Source organism: Staurois parvus, unplaced genomic scaffold (genome assembly GCF_062004578.1).
Source record: "Staurois parvus isolate SC_StPar_1 unplaced genomic scaffold, SC_StPar_1.0 ptg000209l, whole genome shotgun sequence".
In the NCBI taxonomy this organism is placed as follows: Eukaryota; Metazoa; Chordata; class Amphibia; order Anura; family Ranidae; genus Staurois; species Staurois parvus.
Genome location: NW_028318005.1, coordinates 11,260,178 through 11,282,581, shown reverse-complemented (window position 1 = coordinate 11,282,581; position 22,404 = coordinate 11,260,178). Strand labels below are relative to the sequence as shown.

General features: G+C 42.4%; 1 pseudogene across 1 annotated transcript in view; it reads left to right on the top strand.

Moving 5' to 3' along the window:
• Positions 1–1,298: 1,298 nt before the first annotated feature.
• The window catches only part of LOC149461165 (monoacylglycerol lipase abhd6-A-like), a 31,389-nt pseudogene continuing 10,283 nt past the window's right edge, over positions 1,299–22,404 (top strand). Inside the window, exons 1-5 of the transcript XR_016312945.1 lie at positions 1,299–1,789; positions 4,259–4,415; positions 7,565–7,678; positions 12,978–13,110; positions 16,716–16,876. The product of XR_016312945.1 is annotated as a monoacylglycerol lipase abhd6-A-like (transcript). The remainder of the gene's footprint in view (positions 1,790–4,258; positions 4,416–7,564; positions 7,679–12,977; positions 13,111–16,715; positions 16,877–22,404) is intronic.

Here is a 22,404-nt window from a genome sequence, read left to right as displayed (position 1 = left end):
TACATATTTTTGTAAAAATACCAATAAGTGTACAGTTGCAAGAAAAAGTATGTGAACCCCTTGGGATTACGTGGAGTTTTGCATGAGTTGGGCATAAAATGTGCTCTGAACGTCATCTAAGTCACAACAATAGAAGAACACAGTCTGCTGAACATAATACTACACAAACATTAGATGTTGCCATGGTTTAATTGCACATAACATTTATTTTATGTCCTGTCTTTTTAGCACACTACACTTTTTGTGAATGAGTATCGGTACTATGTACCTCATGCACATGGGGGGGCCGGGATCTGGGGGCCCCCTTGTTAAAGGGGGATTCCAGATTCCGATAAGCCCCCTGCCCGCAGGCCCCCACAACCATGCCCCTTTGACAGAAGCTGGTCGATTGGCTGGCTTCTGTCAGACGGGCTGCCATACACACAGGCCGAATGTCGGCCAGTTTCTATTGAACCGGCCAATGCCACCTGACATTCGGCCCGTGTGTACAAGGCTTTGCCTAGGTACAGTGGCTAAGAAATGAAGGTTCAGCACGGAGACAACTTTGGAATATGTAGTTCTTTAATTTCTTATAATTCTTGGCTGTGCTGATTTGTTTCAAGTTTCTGTAAATTGGATTTATTAGGCTCATGCACACTGGGTGTTTTAATAATGCTGGTATGTAAAGTCATGTTTAAAAACGTTTTTTAGCGTTTAGTGGCATTTTGCTGTATTTTTTCGTGTTTGCATTTTTTTTAGAGGTTTTTTTTACCGCGCAAAAAATTTTTTGTGGTAAAAAAAAAAGTCCAAAAACGCTGGTTTACCACGATTTACTATTTTTCAGCGTTAAAGCGTTTTTATAGCTAAAAAACTCTTCTAGAAACCAACTAGTTCTGAGGGGTTTTCCAGCCAAAAAACACCTCTGCCAGACAACATTGATTTACAGTCTATTCGTGCATGGACACATAGGATAACATGCTGGGGGTTTACTGGCTGTAGAAAAAAACCCTCAAAGCCAAAAACAGCCGCTGTAAAACGTCCAATGTGCATGAGGACTAAAAGATAACGATTCACAATACAATGTACAGTGAGGAACAGAAGTATTTGAACACCCTGCGATTTTGCAAGTTCTCCCACTTAGAAATCATGGAGGGGTCTGAAATTCACATTGTAGGTGCATTCCCACTCTGAGAGACAGAATTTAAAAAAAAATTCAGGAAATCGCATTGTATGATTTTTATGATTGTATGTGATTTTCTGAATTTTTTTTTTTTAAATTCTGTCTCTGAGTGGGAATGCACCTACAATGTAAATTTCAGACCCCTCCATGATTTCTAAGTGGTAGAACTTTCAAAATCGCAGGGTGTTCAAATATTTCTGTAAGTCAATAAAAATACAGAACAATTGGAAATTAAATGTGCCCAAGTAAGGAATATAAGAATAAATCTAGTGTGGAGTAATAGTGTTGTTTTTTTTAATGCTGGATGATTGCTCTGAGAATTAGCTGTTCATGATTCTTCTGTCATAAAAATTATATGTCTGCCCATTCATTTCATGTTCTACAGAACTATAGACACCTGCGCTGATTCTCTGCACACAGATGTATGGATATTGGAAGAAGTGCTGTACTGTCACTGCTGAATTTCACACTAAAGTCTGTTTCCTCTCTTTCCGCACAAGGTCTAAGGACCATGGACCTGGATGTACTGAATATGTTCCTAATAGCTGGAGGTACTTTGCTGATCCCGATTTTGGCTTTTGTGACTTCCTTTTTCCTGTGGCCCGCCGCTCTCATCAAGATTTATTATTGGTAAGGCTGCGCTATTGAATGTGAGATGAAAATGCACGCACTGTAATATAGGACACTAGTATATGGTACCTGGAGCCCAAAAGTAGTGATTCTGATGATTACAAACGCCCACTGGTGACTGTTCTCTTAAAGGCTGAACTCCAGGAAACTTGAAATCATCCCTTGTAGCACACTGCAAAGGTTCAAGTAGAACTACAGGCAACACTATTTTACATTTTAGATAGAGTAAGGGAGGTTATTAACCCCTCTCAGTTTATTTTTTGCCATCTGTGTCCCATTGAGGAGATTTCCCTTCACTTCTTGTCCCATTGTCAGACAGGAAGTGATCGGAAATCCCTGCAAATTAAAGGAATTCCTTGGGGACGTCCAGGTCACCAGAACTAATGTCCCCATTGGAAGATTTCCCCTCTATTCCTTTTCTGGGGACAGCCCAAAATTAACCCCTCTCAGTTTATTTTATGCCATCTGTGTCCCATTGGGGAGATTTCCCTTCACTTCTTGTCCCATTGTCAAACAAGAAGTGATTGGAAATCCCTGCAAATTAAGGGAATTCCTTGGGGACTTCCAGGTCACCAGAACTAATGTCCCCATTGGAAGATTTCCCCTCTGTTACTTTTCTGGGGACAGCCCAAAATTTGAGATTTTCTTGTACTTTCACTGATAAACCGAACAAACAGAGAAGGTGAATCTCCCTAACTGGGACACAGACTTCAATAGAAAACTGACAGGGGTTCTAATCCCTCTCCACTCTATGCAAAAACTAAAAGAAGGTTTGCCTAGTTATACTTTAACTGTTTGTTTATGTCTAGGGGGTTGTTAAAGCAGTTTTACCTACCCGACCCTCTGCTCCTGCAGGCTCCTAAGCACTGCTAGACCAGTCCCCACAGCCTCTTCTCCCTGCACTCTTTTAACCTGGATCTCCTCCCTGTCTATGTACAATGATGTACTTGTCTGTTTTTTATACTATGCTTTCATTCTTAAATATATGAAAATCAAAACGTTAGCTGTTTGGAGTGCTGCCTACTATTTATTTATGGAAGTATGATTCCTGGGTCTTTCTTGAGGAAAACCAATCTGTGGTTCTATGGAATTAACCCTTTATGCACTGAGGTTGTGATTTGGATGTGCATTAGGTTACCTTTTGTTTTACACAACCACATGGTTGCCCTTTGCATGGTATAAACTAAGCTAAAGTTCCTGGGAGCCAGGACTCAGGATGTCGAGAACCACAATAAACATGGTCAGGGGGCTGACCCCAGGGATTGACTCCCCATACCTTGATCTGCACTGTGTCTCTATATCGAGGCATATGATGATTCTGTATACTATTCTTATGTTATTTCTGCCTGTCAATATTTTGCCATATGTTGTGCCCATTCTGAAGCCCATCACTCTGAAACAAACTGCCAAGAGACTAACCGGAATCTCCTTGATAATTAACTACCAAATGAGTATTTATTTTAACAGATTTAACAGTTTGACAAGATCAATGTACAGTCATAGGCATAGTTCTCATTATAGCTCAGCCCTAAAATTGATTTGATTTCATTAAAGTGTTACTAAACCCACAACAGTAAAATCAGTCTGTATATGCAGTAAAGCATGCTTGTTATACTCACTGTGGAACCTAAGGGGTTAATCCTCCGCATTGTGTAAAAACGCCCTTTGACCCTTTCTTCTCTGTTCCTCCTCTTTTTCAAGCAACCTGCTCTTATCTCCTGAGAAGACAGACATTTTGCACATGCTCAATTTGGTGTGTATTGCTAGAGAGGTTTTTTTTTTTTTTTGGGAGAGTGCATGTGATCAGCACAGGGCCAATCAGCACAGGTCAGGGGTTTTGCATCCTCCTAGAGCAGAATGAAAACTCCTACAAGCTTTAACATGTGCTCGGCTGGACACTGCTGGAAGTCACAAGACTGCTGTAACTGCTGATGAGAAAAGGTATTTAGCAGTTTATATTCACTAAAATGGTTGCACTTCCATGTGATGTGTACTGTGGAAGACCAGAAATAGTGAATGCGGGGTCCTGGGTTTATTAACACTTACAGGAAACTGTGAATGAATGATGTGGCTATTTGGGCGGAGCCCCACATAGCCTTGCTAATTTTAAAAAGTGACAGCGGGTGCAGGGAGTGGATCCCCTGCCAGATGTCACATGGAGGGAGTGGATGGGGGGAAAGAAGGTGCAGGAGCTGGAACATGCTACATGTTCCACCCTAAAAACTTGACCTATACTAAACTTCTCCTACAAGCTTTAGCTAGTGCTTGGCTGGACACTGATAGAAGTCACAAGACTGCTCTCACTGCTGAGAAAAGGTATTTAGCAGTTTATATTTACTAAAATAATTGCATTTCCATGTTCTGTGTACTGTGGGAGACCGGATATAGTGGATGCGGGGTCCTGGGTTTAGTAACACTTTAATTTGTCTGATTGTGATTTCCAGTGCTGACACGTGTTCTTTGTTTCAGGTACTGGCGCAGGGCCTTGGGAATGCAAGTAAAATTTGCCAACTATGGAAACTACAGATTCTGCTACACATGTTGAGGTAGACCGGGGCCCAAACCATCCATCCTTATGTTACATGGATTTTCTGCCCATAAGGACATGTGGCTGGCTATAGCCAAGGTGAGAGAGGACATTAACCTTGTTTATTGGAATATTTAATTGCTCATAGCTATATATTGGAAGTGAGTTGATTGAAAAAAAAAAAAAACCTGATAAACCATATGTGAAGCAGAAGTGGACCAGTTCCCTATATTCAGGGCTTTATTCATCGTAATGGTACTTGCAGGCCAGTGCCTAGAGTAGCATGGTAAGGGGTGCAGAACCAATCCTCAAAATTAGGAGAGGAGTCCTAAGGCTCAATATAGTTCAAGAAACATTTTTTCCTTCTCCTATTTGGTGCCTAGCTATATGAAGTGCTGGTGACTATACAAAGTTCCAGCAGTTCCTAGTGGTGAAGGAGATTGCCAGCACCCTCATGTCTCTACCATATTTCTGCTGGCTGTCGAGCCAGATAATAGTAGGATTGGGTGTAGAGATGTTGTGTGAGGAAGGGGCCCAGCTCTGACACTACGTAGAGGTGTTGAAGCTCTTCCCTTTTAGAAGAGACCAATTCAGGTGTAGAGGGGTAAATGAAAGCTGCTGCAGTTATATTTCCTTGTGCATAGGACATGAAAACAAGGCTAAGTGACTCCACTATGCAAGAAAACATAGGAACTGGGTGCAGAAAAATGTCAGTCGGTGCTCTGGACTGATGAATCAAAATTTGAAATATTTGGCTGTAGCAGGCAGCAGTTTGCTTGTGAAGAGCTGGAGAGCAGTGCAATGAGTGTCTGCAGGCAACTGTGAAGCATGGTGGAGGATCCTTGCAAGTTTGGGGCTGCCTGTCTGCAAATAGAGTTGGAGAATTGGTCAGGACCAATGGTGTCCTTAATGCTGAAAAATACAAGCAGATACAGTTGTGACCAAAATTATTCAACCCCCAATGCTGTAAAGGGGTTTAGGGACTATAGTGTACATTTGGAATTGTATTCAGAATCAAATCCTACAAGGACGTTGTAACTACCCAAATGCAACTAAAATGACATCAATTGTTTATGTAATACAGTAGTAAATGGTTCTTATGTGGTTTCTTCATTGCCACAATTATTCAACCCCTTAAAGACTACCACTCTGAAGAACAGAGGTTCATACAGGTGCTTTCCATCAGGTATTGAAAACACCTGTGGATGTCACCGAGCAGCAATCAAGCATAATAAGCACCAATTAGGCAGCTTTAAAATGACTGTGATACTCAGCTCCTTCTAGACATTTACTGGTGTGGTTACAAACATGGTGAAGGCAAGAGAATGGTCCAGGAAGACAAGAGAAGAGGTGATTTCTCTTCACAGGAAGGGCAATGGCTATAAGAAGATTGCAAAGATGTTAAACATACCAAGAGACACCTTAGGAAGCATCATTCGCAAATTCAAGGCAAAGGGCACTGTTGAAACGCTACCTGGTCGTGGCAGAAAGAAGATGCTGACTTCGACTGCTGTGCGCTACCTGAAGCGTAGAGTGGAGAGAAGTCCCCGTGTGACTGCTGAGGAACTGAGAAAAGATTTGTCAGATGTGGGTACAGAAGTTTCAGCCCAGACAATAAGACGCACACTGCGTAATGAAGGCCTCCGTGCCAGAACTCCCAGGCGTACCCCCTTGCTGTCTCCAAAGAATAAGAAGAGTCGACTGCAGTATGCCAAAAGCCATGTGGACAAACCACAAAAGTTGTGGGATAGTGTTCTGTGGACTGATGAAACAAAATTAGAACTGTTTGGGCCCATGGATCAACGCTATGTTTGGAGGAGGAAGAACAAGGCCTATGATGAAAAGAACACCTTGCCTACTGTGAAGCATGGTGGAGGGTCAATCATGCTTTGGGGCTGTTTTGCTTCTGCAGGTACAGGGAAGCTTCAGCGTGTGCAAGGTACCATGAATTCTCTTCAGTACCAGGAGATATTGGATGGAAACGTGATGCAGTCCGTCACACACCTGAGGCTTGGGAGACGTTGGACCTTTCAACAGGACAATGATCCCAAGCATACCTCCAAGTCCACTAGAGCATGGTTGCAGAGGAAAGGCTGGAACATTTTGGAGTGGCCATCGCAGTCACCAGACTTAAATCCGATTGAGAACCTCTGGTGGGACTTAAAGAAAGCAGTTGCAGTGCGCAAGCCTAAGAATGTGACTGAACTGGAGGCCTTTGCCCATGAAGAATGGGCGAAGATACCCGTAGATCGCTGCAAGACACTTGTGTCAAGCTATGCTTCACGTTTAAAAGCTGTTATAACTGTAAAAGGATGCTGTACTAAGTACTAAGATTGAATGTCACTTGGGGGTTGAATAAAACTGATAATGCTGTGAGCACAGAAAAGACATTTGTGGTTATTTCATTATAACTGTTATGTTATATTTGTCTGACCTACAAGTGCCTCTTTAATGTAAATGTAAGCAAGATGACTGAATGATCAAAAGCAATGTCAAACTGGCCAAAACACTCAATTTCAGTGGGGGTTGAATAATTTTGGTCACAACTGTACTTCTCTATCATGCCATACCATCGGGGATGCGTATGATTGGCCCCAAATGTATTCTACAGCAGGTCAACAACCCCAGACATACAGCTAATGTCATTAAGAACTACCATCAGTGTAAAGAAGAACAAAGTGTAAAGAGTCCTGGAAGTGATGGTTTGGCCCCCACAGAGCCCTGATCTCAACATCATGGAGTCTGTTTGGGATTACATGAAGAGACAGAAGGATTTGAGGCAGCCTACATCCACAGAAGATCTGAGGTTAGTTCTCCAAGATGTTTGGAACAACCTACCTGCCGAGGTCCTTCAAAAACAAGAGTACAAGTGCACCTATTACTATTATACAGGATTTCTAAAGCACCAACAGTTTTTGCAGCGCTTTGCAAAATTAAGGCAGACATTACAGTTCTAATACAATTTGGTACCAGAAGAAACAGAGGGCCCTTCTTGTTAGAGCGTACAACCTAGAAGAATTGATGCTGTTTTGAAGGCAAAGTGTGGTCACACCAAACTTTTGTTTGGTTTGGATTTCTCTTCTGCTCATTTACTTTCCATTTTGATAAGTGGAACTAACACTTTTTCTGAAATAATTCTTATTTTACAATATTTCTTACACCTGCCTATGACTTATGCACAGTACTGTATATATACTGTATATTGCTGATGTGAATATAGTCCGTTTAGAAATGCTGTTTATTTACAGTTCCTTCCTAAGAACTTGCATCTGATTTGTGTGGATCTACCCGGTCATGAAGGTACCACGCGCTCACCCTTCGATGACTACTCAGTCATCGGACAGGTGAACCGGATACACCAGGTACTTGCTTATACTATGTTATGTCTGTAAATGGAATAGGGTGAATTAACTAATAATGATTGGGGTGGATGGAGGGGGTGTTTCATGTTGTTTTAGGTTATAAGATTTTGGAACATTCTTATATTCTGAGATTATATTTTACTGTTCATCTTGAAAGTAAAAAGGCCATTGTACCCAAAACACATACCGTATTTTTCGCTCCACAAGACGCACTTTTTCCCCCTCAAAAATGGGGGGAAATGTGTGTGCGTCTTATGGAGCGAATATGGAGCGGCTGGCCTGGTATTCCCGCCGCTGCTGTGTCAGAATACCGGGCCGGCCGCTTGGCTCTACTGTGCAGAAGAACCCGCTCCTTGGTCCTACCTGTCCCGCGGTCCAGTGGTGTTCCGCTTTCACCGGCCGTCTTCTCTCCCTCACGCCGGCATCTTCAGTGCCGGCACCCGGCTGTAACAGCTTGCGCTTCACAGCCGGGTGCCCACTGTGCATGCGTGAGAAGCGCTGCACTTTCTGAATGGCCCCATAGTCTTCAGGGACCTATCGCATGTCCCACAATACTACGGGGAGGGAGGGGGGAGGACATCTACACGGAAGTAGTAGTGGGTACCTGTCAAATTCGGGTACCCGCCCCCCCCCCCTCCCCAAAGGTCTGCAGTCTCTGGTCATCTCCTGTACTGTATCCACAGTCTCTGGTCATCTCCTGTACTGTGTCCGCAGTCTCTGGTCATCTCCTGTACTATGTCCGCAGTCTCTGGTCATCTCCTGTACTATGTCCGCAGTCTCTGGTCATCTCCTGTACTATGTCCGCAGTCTCTGGTCATCTCCTGTACTATGTCCGCAGTCTCTGGTCATCTCCTGTACTATGTCCGCAGTCTCTGGTCATCTCCTGTAGTAGGTCCGCAGTCTCTGGTCATCCCCTGTAGTACGTCCGCAGTCTCTGGTCATCTCCTGTAGTACGTCCGCAGTCTTTGGTCATCTCCTGTAGTATATCCGCAGTCTCTGGTCATCTCCTGTAGTATGTCCGCATTCTCTGGTCATCTCCTGTAGTACGTCCGCAGTCTCTGGTCATCTCCTGTAGTACGTCCGCAGTCTCTGGTCATCTCCTGTAGTACGTCTGCAGTCTCTGGTCATCTCCTTTACTATGTTCACAGTCTCTAGTCATCTCCTGTAGTATGTCCGCAGTCTCTGGTCATCTCCTGTAGTATGTCCGCAGTCTCTGGTCATCTCCTTTTACTATGTCCGCAGTCTCTGATCATCTCCTGTACTGTGTCTGCAGTCTCTGGTCATCTCCTGTACTATGTCTGCAGTCCATTGGTTCAGAATATTTTTTTTCTTGTTTTCCTCCTCTGTTTTCCCTCTTCTATGCAAAAACCCATTCCTCTCATCTCAGAAGGTCACTATACTCTATGAGCTGTGAGTTTGTAGTGTATCGCTCCAAACTCTCACAGGACTCCTTTTAGAAATGCAGTCAAAACGCAGTGCAGTTTAATTGCATGTATGTGAACCACCTCCATAGGAACACCTACTATCTGGCCTGTCATGGGAATCTGTGTCCATGAAAATGCATCACTCTTTGTTTAAAAGTTACCATTCTCGGTGGATTGGATTGGTGAATTAAGATGGGCTAACATAAAGTTCTATCCAGGACAAAATGCTGTTCTGGGTATCCTCTTTTGCCTACTTTGGGGCCAGTTACCTAGTTATTTAGTAATGTGATTTCTGTTGAAACTATAACAATTAAATGAGATGATTTTCTCCTTCAACAATATTCACATGAACAAATGTCTAGGTAGGAGGCCCTTTTATTTTACTTTTGGATAGAAGGAGGAAGAGTTAATACCTATCTCAGGTTTATATTGCTGTCTCTGTGTTTTTATTGAAGACTTTTCTCTGGTGACTGCTATTCCAGAGACAAGGTATAATGAGAAAAGTGGTTGTACACTGCCGAAATAAAAAAATGAACAAAGCAAACCATTCTATAGTGTGTACATGCCTCAATCCAAAACACTTAGTGTGATTTCTGTCTCCTTTCTCCTTCCTCTGCTATCTGCACTTCTGACAGTTGATGCCGACTCCAAGGGATCCAGGGGGAAGGGAAGGATGCTCCAGGACACAGCCTGTGATAGACAGCCTCAGCTGTCCATGTTTCCTTATGAGACTGTGATGAGGGGGGTGTCCATTCCACAGCTGTTCCCTCTGTGCTGTGGAGCGTGACATCAAAGCCCCCCAACTTCTGACAATCAGAAATTCTGTGTAAAGTGTATACTTTAGAAGGCTGTACAAGACAGAGGGCTGCAGATAAACAGGTACAGCTTACATATCATCTCTGTGTATCATCTGAGGCTATTCTCTTCTCTGGGTATATGTAAGGGTTTACAACCATTTTCAACTTGAAAGAAGACAGCAGTAAAAAATCTGACATAGATTGTAATCCTTCTTCAGTCTATTTAAAACTAAAATGTAAGGCATGGACGAGAGCTACTCTTTAAGAGATGCAAACTTAGGCTTGAAATGCGAAACGTACTTCATACTGAACCCTACATGAGCTGAAGTTTATTTTGTAGGATTCATTTGAAGATCATCACATGCAATGCCTAACTAATGTAATTATTTGGTCAGAATTCTCCCCTGATGACAGCAGTGCTCACAGCTATGAATTAGTTTGTGGCTTTCTAAAATATTATCATCTGATGTGATATTTAAAAACAGAGGACTGGTGAGCCCCTAAGCTCTGCTCAACCTTGAAGCCAGCTTCAACACAACTACGTAACTGTTCCATAAATGTATTTGTGAATGTAAATCTGATGTGAGGAAGAACAACAAAATCACATTAACAGCACTCTGATAAATTGCTCTTGCTGATAAACACATGTCACATTCTCTTCTACAGATCTGCCACTGCTCCCTAATTCTTCCCAGATTAAAATCTTCCCTGTCATGCCACGTCTAAGATGATTACATTCCATCTGCTTCATCTTTCACTTAATAGAATCAAAAAGCTCAGGCAAAGTTGTGATGAATTTAACAAAACACATCCTCGTGAATTAATGTCATAATTATCATTTCATCTTTGAATGTACTACCATTGTAACCTAATTACCTGAAAATGTTACTAATTCAAAGGTATGCTCCAAGCCATCAAGATTTACCTCTTAATTTAGAAAATACAGCTCAGAAGTACTTCTTTTATTGCCTACATTTGGCATTCATTTTGTCCAGCTAGCTACCATGTTTATGAAATCCCTTTGAATGTCAGTATTCATGTTTTGTTAAAAACCCAAAATCTGATCACTCAGAACATCAGGCCAAGTGTTTCCTGGCTCTGGGCACCACCCTCTGTAGTTCTAAAGCTTAATGAGAAAATTGGACGACCAAATGTCTGATTTTTCATAAAAGCGCAAATCATGATGTAGTCGGAATGGTATTGACTTGTGAGAAAATGCTAGCCTGACAAAGGAAAAAGTAGGCAAATGTAGCTACGTACTAGTAGAAGAGGAAGTGTAGGGTCCTTCTTTGCTTCTGATCACGCTCATTTTTTTTCTATTCAATTATTTCCATATGATTACTGTACACATTAAATGAAAATCGGACATTGTGTTTACGTACAATAAAAGTTTTATAGCTTGCACCCTCAGTTTTTGTTGTCCGAAAAGTCGGAATTGGCTATTGAAAGCACAATACTAACTATCAGATAATTGGCGATTGTTCCTCGTACGGAAATTGACACAAAATTTTCTTATCGTGTGCATGGGTCATTAGAAAAGGATTTCAAGGATTAATGTTATGCAACCAACTTCCAAAAAGAGAATAAAAATTTGGCTTCTAGATAGTGCTCACACAATCGACCACACTGTATTGTTTATGGGTAACGTAAGTAAAGCTGACAGGTACACTTTAAAGCAATTGTTGTTTGTCAATGGGAAATGGTGAATGAAAATGTTTCCAAAATCTTCATGGGTTATTCCTCTCTGACAGATCATTTTTAATGCACTTTTACATGTACTTAACATAAATTAAGAGCCTTGATCAGCTCCCACTCTGCCTTTTTTTCTTTACCTCCTATTCCATGAGCAGCAAACACTCTGCCTTCTCTCTCATCTCTTTCCTGATTCATAATCTGCTCCCATTTGGTCTATTTTCTTTTTCCTGATCCATGATCAGCTCCCACTTTGCCTTCCCTCCCCCCCCCCCCCCCCCAGTCCATGATCAGCTCCCATCTTCCATCTTTGTCTTCCCCAGTCAAAGATTGACTCCAGCTCTTTCACCTTCCTCTTCCTCCCCAAATCTATAATCAGCTCCCACTCTGTTTCCTCTGCTTTCCTCAGAAAGTCCATGATCAGCTTCCACTTTGCCTCATTTCTTTTTTTCCCCATATTCCTTTCTTTACTCCTACCTCTGCCCTTTCTTCCTGGTCTATGAAAAGCTGCCACTCTGTCTCCCCTCTTTTTCCTGGCTCTGGAATGGCTTACGCACTTCGGCAATAAGCCTTAGTCATGGCTATGACTAAGGCTTATTGCCAAAATGCGTAAGCCATTTTATATGCACATTTTACTTGTTCAATAAAGTTTATTATTCGGGAAGACGAGTGCCAGCTATACCAATCTTAATCATTCAGTTGCATCTCTGCTGGGAAAACACACAGAGCCAGAGCACCGACATTCCACCTTTTGTGGGGATTATTTCTTGGCATAGCACCTACTTCTTAACATGCTCAGCTCTTACTCTGCCTCCTCTCATTTTTATCTAGTCCATAATGAGCTCTCACTCTGCCTCCTCTCTTATTCCCATGGTCCACAGTAAGCTCCCACTCTGCCTCTCCACCGTCCTCAATAAGCTCCCAATCTGCCTCCAGCCATCCTCAATAAGCTCCCAATCTGCCTCCAGCCATCCTCAATAAGCTCCCACTCTGCCTCCTCTCTCTTTCCCTCTGTTCACAATAAGCTCTCACTCTGCTTCCGCTCTCTTTCCTGCTTCCTCAATAAGCTCCCACTCTTCCTCCTCTCTTTAGTCTCCAATCTATGATAAGCTCTTTCTCTTCCTCTTCATCTTTCCTCCTGGTTAAAGATCAGCTCCTACTCTGCCTTCTATGTCTTCTCCCCGTGTTCTGTGTTTGGCTACTCCTCTTTTCTACCTGTACCATTTGTCTGCCTCTTATAGAGTCTCATCCATGTTCTTCAACTGCTGCTACTTACAATTGTGTTGTTCTGTGGTGTCGGAGCCTCCCCCAGAAAACTACCGGCAAAACCGATTTGCATTAAGCTAATGTGTCATATTTAGGATAACACGTTTTCTTCCTTGACAGTTTGTTGAGAGCATAAACCTGAACAAGAGGCCTTTCCATCTTGTTGGTACATCGATGGGTGGTAGTGTGGCCGGGGTATACGCTGCTCAGTATCCAAAAGACATTGGCAGTTTGACTCTAATTTGTCCTGCAGGTAAGTCCCAATAATCACATGTTTACCACTTCTGGGCTGGATCAGTTGTGCTTTCCTGTGATGTATGAATGTAACCCTTAATCATGTTATTATGTAAAGTATCAATTGGAATGTCAGATACGTATATGACCTACAGGCTGACAGGCTATTGTCGACTTTGTAGGCACATGTTAATAAAAATAACAGGGTGTACTTAATAGAAAAGTATAAGTATTTCATAATTATTTAGCATTTCAAGTTGTTTTTCTAAATTATGAAATAAATATATAATTTTAAATCCCCCCCCCCCCCCCCCAACAAAAAAAAATAGTGTAGCTATATTACAAAAACTGTTAATTATGTTTTTACAGATCCTCATAGGCATAAAAATGATTATATAACCACCACTTGTTCCTAAATGTTATCTCACTGCTTGCTTTCTGATGCCTTTACTTTACCTTCACTATTCACCACCCAAATCCTAGAGGTACCAGCATTTCAACTCTGTAGATCAGAGCACTGTGACACGAAAAGGACTTTCTTATGTACTTAAGCATGCAGCCAAGCAAAGGGGTGTGTTTGCCTGCACAGGACTGTGCATCTGCATGCAGGCAGTCCCTTTCATGTCAACTGGGATGCAGCAGCTGAACAGACACAGCCACTGCGCCCAATTTGACATCCATGCGGGTGCAGATGTGTATCCCAGAATGCAGACAGTGTGAGTTCAGGGACACACACCCAAATGCACCAGCACCCACACTGATGTACAATAGGTATTAGTGGCTGTGTCCAGGCAGCCACTGCATCCCAATAGATATTATTTTATTTATTTATTTCAGATACTTGGATAGCGCCGTCAATTTATGCAGCGCTTTACATATATGTTGTACATTCACATCAGTCCCTAACCCTCAAGGGGTGTACAGTCTAAGGTCCCTAACTTACATTCATTCATACACATACTAGGGAAAATTTAGACAGGATCCAATTAACCTGCCAGGATGTCTTTGGAGTGTAGGAGGAAACCGGAGTACCCGAAAGAAACCCACGCAGGCACAGGGAGAACATGCAAACTCCAGGCAGGTGGTGACATGGTTGGGATTCAAACCAATGACCTTAGTACTGCCAGGCGGAAGTGCTAACTGTAGCAATCGTGCGCACAAATATGGACGCGGACGTCCATGTTGCTAAAGATCCTCCATCTTGTGTCATTCTCACTACAAAACCAGCCCCCTCCCTTTCTGTTGAGTGGCAGGTGGTCTGGTGTGGCTGAGTTCAGGAGTGCACAGGGCACAGCTGGATACCCTTCATGGTTGTAAACCCAATTAGCTGATGCCAGGGTGTCTGTCCCACTCCTTGCTCTGAAGCTGATCGTAAAGCTATAAACCCGTCAGTCACTGGACTTCAAAAGCATTCCGGGATAGCAGTAAAACATCTCATTTGGAGACCATACACTTTCATAATTTCTCGTAAGAAATACGTACAAGAATACAAAGCATATATTCAGAGAGGTCAAGTCACCTGATACCTTACACCCCTAGATTTCGTCTACCCGGGAGCAGAAAGCTATATCTCTTTAACCGTCACAGCCAGATATGTCATATCTGGTGTCTGGACGTTCAGAATATCATTCTGAATATTATCTTGCCAGTGGCTAGGCTGCTGCATGCACCTATAGAAGGTTATTGACCATGATATAAACTGAGAGGGATTTGGTCATAGCCTGAGTTCCCCGCCTAAACACCCCTCCCCAAATGAGGCAATTGGTTCTCTGCTTTAAGGAGACACCCTGCTGGGTTCCTAGAAAAAGGCTGGTATGCCTGGGGAAAAAGATGAAGAGATTTCTTCACATCAGGAACCAACTTTGGGAGAAACGGTACCCTCTTGCTCAGGACCCTTGAATCTGCTGAAACCCATTAGTCTGGCAAGTATTCTACCTCTCTAAACTTCTCTGCTGTGTTATTGCTCTCTGTATATATATATATATATATATATATATATATATGCTACAGCTTTTTCTGTAAATATTTTTATTGCACCATTTTGACCTTTTTAGTAATAAATCCTATTTTCTGAAAAGTGTTTAACTGTTTCTAAAGCTCTTTAATGCAAACCAAGAATCCCTGTCTCTGAAGAGCGCTACTGTGTGATTTAAACTTCTGCATACATCTGCCTGCGGTGGCAGTGTGTATACAGATGCTTATTCAAACATCATAGTGTTACTACTAAGATTGGCCAGTTTCCTCCTACTCTGTACAAAAAGGCGGTGGTGGCAGTGTGAAGGATTAATTGCGTAATTAACCTGACCCAGTAACAATCGCTCTCAGGCTGCGGCACATGGATTGTGGTCCAGTGAGCTGGAAAATCTTTGTGCAGGTTGTAGCTGAGCGTGGCATTGTTACGCACGTGACAGCGCGGTTTTAGATTGGCTAGTCCTTCAGTCACAAGTTGGTGAGAAGGGCTGGGGGTCTGACGCCGCTGTGCTGCCCATAAATTGGGCTGCCTGCATACAGATGGACAGAACACCTATGCATCCCGTGTCCATAGCTTGTGTTATAAACTTTATTTATATTTGAAAATGAGCTACAGAATGCTTATGAGCAAGGAGTGTGTGTGGGGAATGGGGGACTGGGAAGAGGCAATATCGAGTGTTTTTTTTTTTTTTTTTTTTTTCTTTTGGAAGCCGGCTGAAGTTCAGCTTTAAGGATTTTTTAATGACTGCAGAATTTGATTTATTATGAGGTTTTTATATCTACCTGTAAATCTGCTTTTCAAATTATTCTTTAAAGTGACCTTGTCGACACAGGACTCATTTTATAGAATTCTAAACAAGCATGTTAATACAAGAGTCACTATACCTTTTCAGTGGCCCATTTGTTAAAACGCTGCCAGTTCCAGGTGTGTGAAATACCTGTTCCCTGACCGCATGCTGTGGATTTCCCGTCGTCTCATACATCACTACAGGACATATGAGTTGACAGGAAGAACCACAGCTTGTGGGGAACCAGGTATTCCACCCATCTGACCGGTCAAATACCTGCAGTGCCAAGTAACTAGCATAGAAACGGCTTTTCAACAAATGGGTCTACCCAAAGTACAGTGATTTCCTTCAGCAGGTATGTAATTCTATATAAGTGAGTCTGTGCTGATGGTGTCACTTTAACCCCCAAGTAAGCCAATATTAGTCAAATTAATGCACGTTTAACCAAAAAAAGTCAATACTGTATATGACAGTTTTTTTTGGTTTTTATTACTCCGCGGGGTAATGAATCTCTGCGAGTTGGTGCTGACCGAACCTGATGAAATAAAAGGCTATCTAAGGCTGGCCATTCATTACTCAGAAAAAAACTGAGCTGGTTTCCCCATCCACACAGTCGAGGTGAATGGAAAAATCCTCCCCTTGTGTCTTTGTAATCTGACAGCTGACTCTCCCTTCATCAGAATACACTGATCAGTGCTGCAGCCCATTGGCAGCATGGCTGATCAAGCAGGGAATTTCCAACAATCTCGTTTATGAAAAGTCAATCGATAGATCGACTTCTCCTGAACAGGAATTGCCATACATGTATTGAAATGTGGCCATTTCTTGTTTATTTTTCTTGTCTTTTTTAATTCTCAATGATTAGGTCTACAGTATCCGACAGAAAGCAAATTCCTGAAACAGCTACAGGACTTAAAAGAATCTGGAGAAGAAAATCCAAAAATCCCCCTCATTCCATCCACTGCAGAAGAGATGGAGCAGATGATGAAACTGTGCTCGTATGTCCGCTTTAAGATTCCACAGCAGGTAAATGGTGCTGACTACACAGAACTGGGGGACATTTATTGAGTAAATTGGTGACACATATAATATTTATTTATTTATTTCAGGTACTTATATAGCGCCGTCAATTTACACAGCGCTTTACATACAAATATTGTACATTCACATCAGTCCCTAACCCTCAAGGGGTGTACAATCTAAGGTCCCTAACTTACATTCATACATACACATATTAGGGCCAATTTAGACAGGAGCCAATTAACCTACCAGCATGTCTTTTGGAGTGTGGGAGGAAACCGGAGTACCCGGAGGAAACCCACGCAGGCACAGGGAGAACATGCAAACTCCAGGCAGGTGGTGCCGTGGCTGGGATTTGAACCATTGACCCTAGTACTGCCAGGAGGAAGTGCTAACCATTTAGCCACTGTGCCCGTATAGCCCGTATAGACTCAGATCAGGTTGCCTCTCATTTAGCCTGTGCAATAGTTTTATTTGCGGACCTCCACTGCACCAATGAAACTGGGAAAACATCTGAGACAGATTTACAAATTCAGATTTATCACTGTAGACAAGACAGTTTTTTATTCTAAACAGACGCAACTTTGGGATAAGCAAATATTGTCTAAACACAAGTGATCAGGTCTATTGGGTCCCTCCTGCACACGTACAGCACAGCAGTGATGACACTGCTACTTTTAATAAGGTAATAACTGGGTTTGCAAAAGCATTTGAGGAACACAAAGTGCATTTATATTCTTTGTGACTATTGAGTACAATATTTAAAGCAATTCTAAAGGGTTTTTTTTTTTTGTAAAATAACAAACATGTCTGTACTTACCTGCTGTGTGCAGTGGTTTTGCACACAGCAGCCTGGATCCTCCTCATCTTGGGTCCCCTACAGGCTCTCATGGCTCCTCCTGTCTGTCGGGTGCCCCCACAGCAAGCAGCTTGCTATGGGGACACCCGCTGCTCCGTGTGTCCAATCACACACGGAGCTACCCTCTCCTCATTGGCTGACTTGCCGTGATTGACAGCAACAGGAGCCAATGGCTCCCGCTTGCTGTCTCAGCCAATAAGGAGGCAGAGACTCAGGACAGCCGAGGCTGTCATTCACATTGCTGGATTGCAAGGCTCAGGTAAGTATTGAGAGGGCTGGGGGGGGGGGCGGGGGGGGCTGCTGCACGAAAAACCTTCAGGTAAAAAAACCTTCAGCCTTTACAATCACTTTAAAGCTGAAGTTTAATCTAGTAGTTTTGGCCTTTTCTGGCACCTCCTTTTCCCCCCTCAGCAACATTTTTATTTGCACCATTTTGCACCGACGTAACACAAATATGTGGCCTCACAGAACTGGGCTTTTTAGGGTGGGGTCGCATATTTGCACACCTGTCTTTGTGCTGAGAGCGCACCGCACTGAGAGCACCGGGTCCCATTCTAATGATCGGGACTCGGGACTCTCGATTCTGGGTCACATGATCGCTGTGATAGCCTCTGATTGGCTATCACAGTGATCAGTCACTGTACAGCACGGCCCCCTTGTTTTTTCTCTCTCTATGAATGGAGGATAGAGATACATTGTATCTCTAACTCCTGGCATAGAGGGAAAAAAATGTTTGTAAAATAAAAAAAAATATAAATAAATATTAAAAAATAAAAGAAAAAATACCTAGATCAAGGTTTGATCTAGTTCAGTGCCAGGGTTAGTGTTTGGGTCAAGGTCAGGGTCAAAGGTCAGGATTAGTGTTAATGTCAGTGTCTGTGTGTTTTAGGTAAAAAAAAAAAAGACAAAAACAAAATGTGCGCTATTGTTTCTTGGCTGTACTACGGCTACAAACAACAAATAACAAACACATATATGGTATCGCTGCGATCGTCAAGAGCTGGAGAATTTCTTTTGGGTTGTTCTTTGGTGGTAGGTTATGGTAGTAGCAAGAAACACACTGCTAAATAAAAAAAAAGTATTTTTTTTTTTTACTATTTTGGGCCAGTTTTCCTTTGATAATAAAAAAAAAATCAGGAGATCTCCATTACCATTTACCACCAAATGAAAGCCCAATTTGTCCTGAAAAAAACAAGGTATAATTCACCTGGATGTACAAAGTAGTTGTGATGATATGTACAGCTTTACTAACACATGTCAACGTTGCAAAATTGTGCTTAGGCATTTAGATTTGTTTTACCCTTAGGCGTGAAGGGGTTAAGAAACTCTTTTAAATAAAACATTTCTGTTTTCATTACATATCTTATTTTAGACCCAGTGACATGACTGGTCTCTGTGTATCTCTATGCAATCTGGCAGATCATGACAGGTGGGAGGGGCTGACAGGGTGCAGGCATAGCTTCCTGAAAACAGGAAGCGGTGCTAATGCCTGCATGTGATGCTGAGCCTCATTGACTGAAAAACTTGAAATCCAATAAGGGGTGGGCTAAGGACAGGCAGGCTGAGGAAAAAAGTGCTAGGTGATGCTTGATGTCCTCCAGCCAGAAAATGAAGCTGACTTGATACGACTTGCTGCAGCTTCTAGTGCACATGTGGAAAGCTCACAGTGTGCAGTAAAATCAGAATAAGTAATTCTCAGTACAGGAGAACCTGTTTACAATAGCTACATGAATCTGTTGCCCGCACCAACATTTGTGTGGAGTCACATCAGAATTTTAAAGAACACCTTAGACACTTTTATGAATTCCCCTAATAGACTTTGCAATGAGAACTTTATGTATTGCCCAGAGACAGTAATTGAACCATCCACTGTCCAAATGTAATGTTCCTGGTTTGAATCTGATTAGTTGTTCCCCAGACATAACAGACATATTGATAAATGAGACCCATCAAAGCACCTGGTGGCAAGAAAGTTTTTCAAGCATCATTTTTATTTATGACAGTCCAGGAAACGCTGTTGTTTGTTAGATTTGACCACGTGACGTTTTTTTCAGATCTGCTGCTGATAAAATCTCTCTTCGTATGGGTAGACCGAGCTAATGTTCATTTCATAATACAGCATAATCTGAGCTATTTTCAGCCTGGTCTGCACAGATGGCAGTGGGTAGCAGGGATTGACCGTGAGAACCATGTGTGCGTCTGGGGGCTCTCAGCTAGTGCCTCAGCCATAATACATAACTCTGGTCTATCTGAGTAGAAAGGAGGCAAAACTGTATCTAGGAAACCTGGTCATTTCCTTATCTGGAACTTTTCTGTATGGGAAATTCCTATAGGAAACATAGAAGTTACACCTTTTACATTTAGTGTTACTAAACCCACAACAGTAAAATCAGTCTGTATATGCAGTAAAGCATGCTTGTTATACTCACTGTGGAACCTAAGGGGTTAATCCTCTGCATTGTATAAAAACGCTGTTTGATCCTGACTTTGATCCTCCCCTTGATCCTCCCCTTCTTCCAGTCTCCCCCTCTTATCTCCTGATAAGACATATGGTGTGGAGACACTCTGCACATGTTCAGTTTGGTGCGTATTGCTAGAGAGGTTTTTATTTTTTCTTTTGAGAGTGCATGTGATCAGCACAGGGCCAATCAACACTGTCCAGACAGAGGTCAGGAGTTCTGCATCCTCCTAGAGCAAAATGAAAACTACAAGCTTTAACATGTGTTCGGCTGGACACTGCTAGAAGTTTGCTCTAACTGCTGATGAGAAAAGGTATTTAGCAGTTTATATTTACTAAAATAAATAATTGCACTTCCATGTTCTGTGTACTGTGGGAGACCAGAAATAGTGAATGCGGGGTCCTGGGTTTAGTAACATTTAAAGGGCCATTCCACTGAAATGTGATATTTTGGTTAGGGCTGGACCCAATGAGCCACTCTTTTCTAAAATGTCATGAAAATGATACTCCAGCAGTGAAACTTCCCTGTCATAATTCCGAACCTAAAGCAGAACTTAAACTGAAAATGTTTTTTAAAGGCTAAGTTCACCTTTACATAAAAATAATAAATGCAAATTTTTTTTGCAGGTAAAAAATGTGCATTATTTTTTTTTTAAATGGGACATGGTTTATAAAACTGGGAGCTGATCGCAGGTGCCGTGCCAGGCTGCTGCACACACTGTGCAGCTCTGTTGCCCGTACCTCTGTATGCAGTGTGAATGAACTATGGGCATGCTGATCAGCAAGCACACAGTTCATTTAAACTGCAAAGATGTCTGCCACAGTGGGTGACAGTACTTGTAGTTTATTCAGTCACAGGAAACTGTGAATGAATGATATGGTTGTGTGAGCGCAGCCCTGCACAGCCGTGCTACATTTAAAAAGTGACAGCAGGTGCAGGGAGTGGATCCTCTGTCTGATGTCACATGGAGGGAGAGGATCGGGGGAAAGAAGGTGCAGGAGATGGAACGTTCTACATGTTCCACCCTAAAAACTTGACCTATAATTAATTAATATTCATATAAAAGCAAACAACACCCATCCAACTATGTCTCCATGCTTTATTTTGTTGAGAAATTGCTCTGAAAAATACCCCCCAGCATTTCTAGCTGTAGCTATCATCAGTAAGGGCAGATGATTCATGGAGCAGCATTTAGTTCTTGGAATCCTTTGCTCAGGTGTGAATTCAGGAGGGTGTGCTTAGTTGAGAAATTCATTGCTTCCCTCCTCCAGATGAATAATATAATGGCAATGAAGACTCTTGGGATTCATGAAATGATTTTTGCCTAGGCCAGGAACCAGGAAGCAACTGAAGACGTTAAAAAAAAAAGTTTAAAATGAGTAAACATGATATACCTTCCTATCTATTTACTATTGCTAGCAGAAAAAGGATTAAAAATAGTTCATGTGGATTGAGAGAGTCTAGTTCCACTTTGAAGGTATAATCCACATCAGTGATATGTGTGGCACTACCCCATAAGGAGCCACTGAGTTTTCTGGTCCCCTATAGCTGCACAGCTAGGCAAAACACATTTTTCAACTTCCATTCAGAGTCAGTATCTAGTCCTTTGGGCTTGTTTTTGTTGTTTTATTTCACGTAAACAACTTGGATAATGTCTAGGGGTATATGGCAGGGCTCAAAACTACTAGCCAGGCCTTAAGAGTTACTCGCCACCAGTTGCCTTACCAAACCCCTACCTTGCCCCGCTCCTAATTCCGTCCCTAAACATGCCCCCATAAATTATCTCATGAAATTACACTGTTAAATGTTTTATGCAGAATTAAGGTACAAAAATAGGTGTCCCCCTTTACATAGGTGTCCCCATCAGAGTCTCCCTTTACATCGGGTGTCCCCATCAGAGCCCCCCGTTACATCAGGTGTCCCTATCAGTGTCCTCCTTTACATCAGGTGTCCCCCTTTACATCGGGTGTCCCCATCAGAGTCCCCCTTTACATCGGGTGTCCCCATCAGAGTCCCTCTTTACATTGGGTGTCCCATCAGAGCCCCCCTTTACATCAGGTGTCTCCAAATGGTAAGCATCCACTTACATGAGGGACGATTCTGATCTGCAGGCTCAGTTGTATTCCTGTTTGCTACCTTGCCAGCCCATTATTACACATCCAGCTGGCAGCTCTTTGTCTTGGCTTTCTCCTCTCCTGCTCTTGCTGCTGGGGGGA